Here is a 2,974-nt window from a genome sequence, read left to right on the forward strand (position 1 = left end):
TCCTGTATCTATTCGAAAACATAGAGAAGCAGAGCCCTTCCCCCGCCCTCTTGGTACTATTTAGTTTCTAAGTTGCTTCATCAGGAGAAAATTACTGAGTTCTCCATTTCCTCTGCTCGCTTTCCTACCGAAGAGAGTGGCGCTAACATCTTCTGAATTGTGACTAGATCGACATTGTAACAGCTAAGGGAGCAGGCCTGCTCCGCAGAACACAAGCGCACTTTCTTCTCTGAGAAAGACTGGTTTCCTCAGCGTTAAAGTCCCCTTGTCCCCCAACCCGTACCACCCCCCTCGCCTCCCCTCCCACCACCAGCTCAACCCAGATCACGTTAGAGTCCCAGAGCACAGGGCACAGTTCTCATCTGTCTGTCACCAAGGAGGCAGACGGGATGGAGAAACAACAAGTCGCTTGTACCTGAAGAGGAGGACACTCCTGGGAAACAAACAGATGAGCCACCCCACGAATCCGAGCCACGCTGGAGGTAAACAGAACTGCATGAGAAAGCGCGGGCTATCTCGGCATCGTCCTTCCCTCTCACACTGCCCTGCTGGCGGCCGAGGGGGACCTGAAATTGTAGCTGTACCCTGGGCCAATATCTGATTCTGAGAAAGTTAACCCTAGCAAAGGTGACTTGCTTTTCCCTGGGTCTCCTGGAGTCGAATAACCATCCATTTCTACTGCTGTTCTGTCATTTAGAATCTTTTGTGAGAAGTACGTTGACACGGAGAAGGGGCGTAAATTGCTTTGAGCTCGACCTGGTGTTTGGGTAGGGAACACTAACCTTTAAATAATCAAATGAGCACGGAGTACGGAGGAACAGCTCTGAGACATTTTTAGGGTACTTTTCTTAAAATGTTTGCATCATGAAATGCCACTCAGGAACACCTGTCTTCATGACAGGGGCAGGTGTCCAGTGACTGGGTCCTCAGCCCCCCAGTCGGGGAGTTGGAGCGCACTCCACAGTGGCTTGCTCAGTGTTCCCTGTTGTGAATGCTTTGATTATCCCTGATTCTGCGGGCTGAGATGGGATTATTAGTCATCGTGATGGCTGGGTAACTGGGCTCAGGAGGTGGAGCCAGGCAGGCCACACATGTGGGCAACCTCACCTCACAGAAACACAACATCTGTGGCCAGAAAAAAGGAAAACTCACAGAAGCCTGGTTGCCACCTCAGGGGGCCTTAGAGGCCAGTTTCCACAGTTTTAAGATAAGGATTAAAACCATAAAATTCATGTCTCAGTGCTGCAGAATCTGAGCTGCCATAAACCAATTATTTTTCACCCCAGGGTTTACTGTTTATTCAAAATTCACCAATACAAAATCATGGGGTTTTTTTTCAGTTTTTTATTAATTAATTCAATTTACATCTCAGTCTCTCCTCTCCTCCCAGTCCCACCCTTCCTCCTGCATACCCCTCTTCTATTCCTCAGAATAGGAGGACCTCCTTACCCAGACACCCCAGCTCATCTATTCACATGAGGACTGAGTCCAACTTCCTCCCCTGTGGCCTTGTAGGGCAGCTCCATTAGGGGGAAGTGATCAAAAACCAGGCAACATAGTCCATGTCAGAGATATCCTCCCACTCTCCTAACTAGTGGACCCACATGAGGCCCAAGATGCCCATTGGTACTTATATGTAGATGACGTAGGTCCAGACCATGCATTGTTCTTAGCTGGTGCTTCAGACTCCATAGGCGCCCCCCTGGGCTCTGGTTGTCTCTGATGGTCTTCTTGTGGGGCTGTTGTCACCTCTAGGTCCATTTATCCCCCCCCCCTTCCAGTAGACTCCCTATGCTTCGTCCAATGTTTGGCTGTGAGTCTCAGTATCTGTTTTGAGCAGTTGCTGGCTGGAGCCTCTGAGAGGATAATTCTGGTAGGCTCCTGTCTGCAAGCATATCAGAGTATCCTTAACAGTGATAGGGGTTGGTTTTCTTCCATGGGGTGGATCTTAGGAGTGGATGCACAAATCTCACTCAGAAGGGGACATAGAATAGACAGATGTAGTGATTGAAGAGTAGAAACAAGGTAGAAGAGGGAGCACAGGGAGCAGTAAGGGTGGAGATCAGACCTGGGGAGAGCAGGGAGGGGAGGGCAGAAGGCCTGCAGAGAAAAGAGAAACGGTGGGTGGGGCATCTCTGCAATAAGCTGGAGACCTAAGTCAGAACAGGCCCCTGGGAGGATATGAGGGGGACTCTAGCTAAGACTTCCAGCAGCAGGGGCCATGGAGACTGAAGAGGATACTATCTATCTAGATAAGACTCCTAGTGGACAGAGGAGATCACCAACTCATCCATAAAAACCTCACTCCAGAACTTAACCCTACCTATAAGACCTGCGGAGACAAAGACAGAGAAGAGATTGAGGGAATGTCCAGCCAGTGCTGGGTGCAAAACTATGTTTTAAAGGTTCTATTTAATGTGCAGCCTCTCGGCCAGCCTAAGAAGGACTGAGCCTCCTGAAGGTATGGCAGGAACTAGAGCATTGATACTGTCACTCCGGAAGCCCAGCAGAGGGCTGTTCTTGGGGAAGGCTAGTCTGCTCCTCTCTATGGCGGGAGGAGGCAGTGCAGGAAGTGTGACACTGATGAGCACAAGCCAGGACACATCCCTCAGGTCAGTCACAGGGATAATAATACAATATTTCAGCTAGTCACTTGCAGAATGCTGGTAAGCTGCTCCTAGGTTAGACCTTGAATGTCATCAATAATCACAGAATATATCATATCACCTAACAGAAACTAGGAAAACAAGACCAGGAAAGGGGGAAAGGACAAGTCATCAGTCACAGCGTGCCTATGTTATGAGCCATCAATCTTTACATATATCTCTTTTCTGAATTAGCCTGACATTTCCTTACAGGACATTTTCTTCCTTCCTTCCTTCCTTCTTTCCTTCCTTCCTTCCTTCCTTCCTTCCTTCCTTCCTTCCTTCTTTCTTTCTTTCTTTCTTTCTTTCTTTCTTTCTTTCTTTCTTTC

The 2,974-nt window shown here is 48.6% G+C and overlaps 1 long non-coding RNA gene across 1 annotated transcript in view; it reads left to right on the plus strand.

Annotated features, from left to right (window-relative positions):
* The first annotated feature begins 356 nt into the window (after positions 1 to 356).
* The window catches only part of LOC129690433 (uncharacterized), a 29,193-nt gene continuing 26,575 nt past the window's right edge, over positions 357 to 2,974 (plus strand). The window contains exon 1 of the long non-coding RNA XR_008722293.1: positions 357 to 482. This is a non-coding gene — a long non-coding RNA (uncharacterized LOC129690433). The remainder of the gene's footprint in view (positions 483 to 2,974) is intronic.

Source organism: Psammomys obesus, unplaced genomic scaffold (assembly GCF_907164565.1).
Source record: "Psammomys obesus unplaced genomic scaffold, mPsaObe1.curated_primary_1811, whole genome shotgun sequence".
Classification (NCBI taxonomy): domain Eukaryota; kingdom Metazoa; phylum Chordata; class Mammalia; order Rodentia; family Muridae; genus Psammomys; species Psammomys obesus.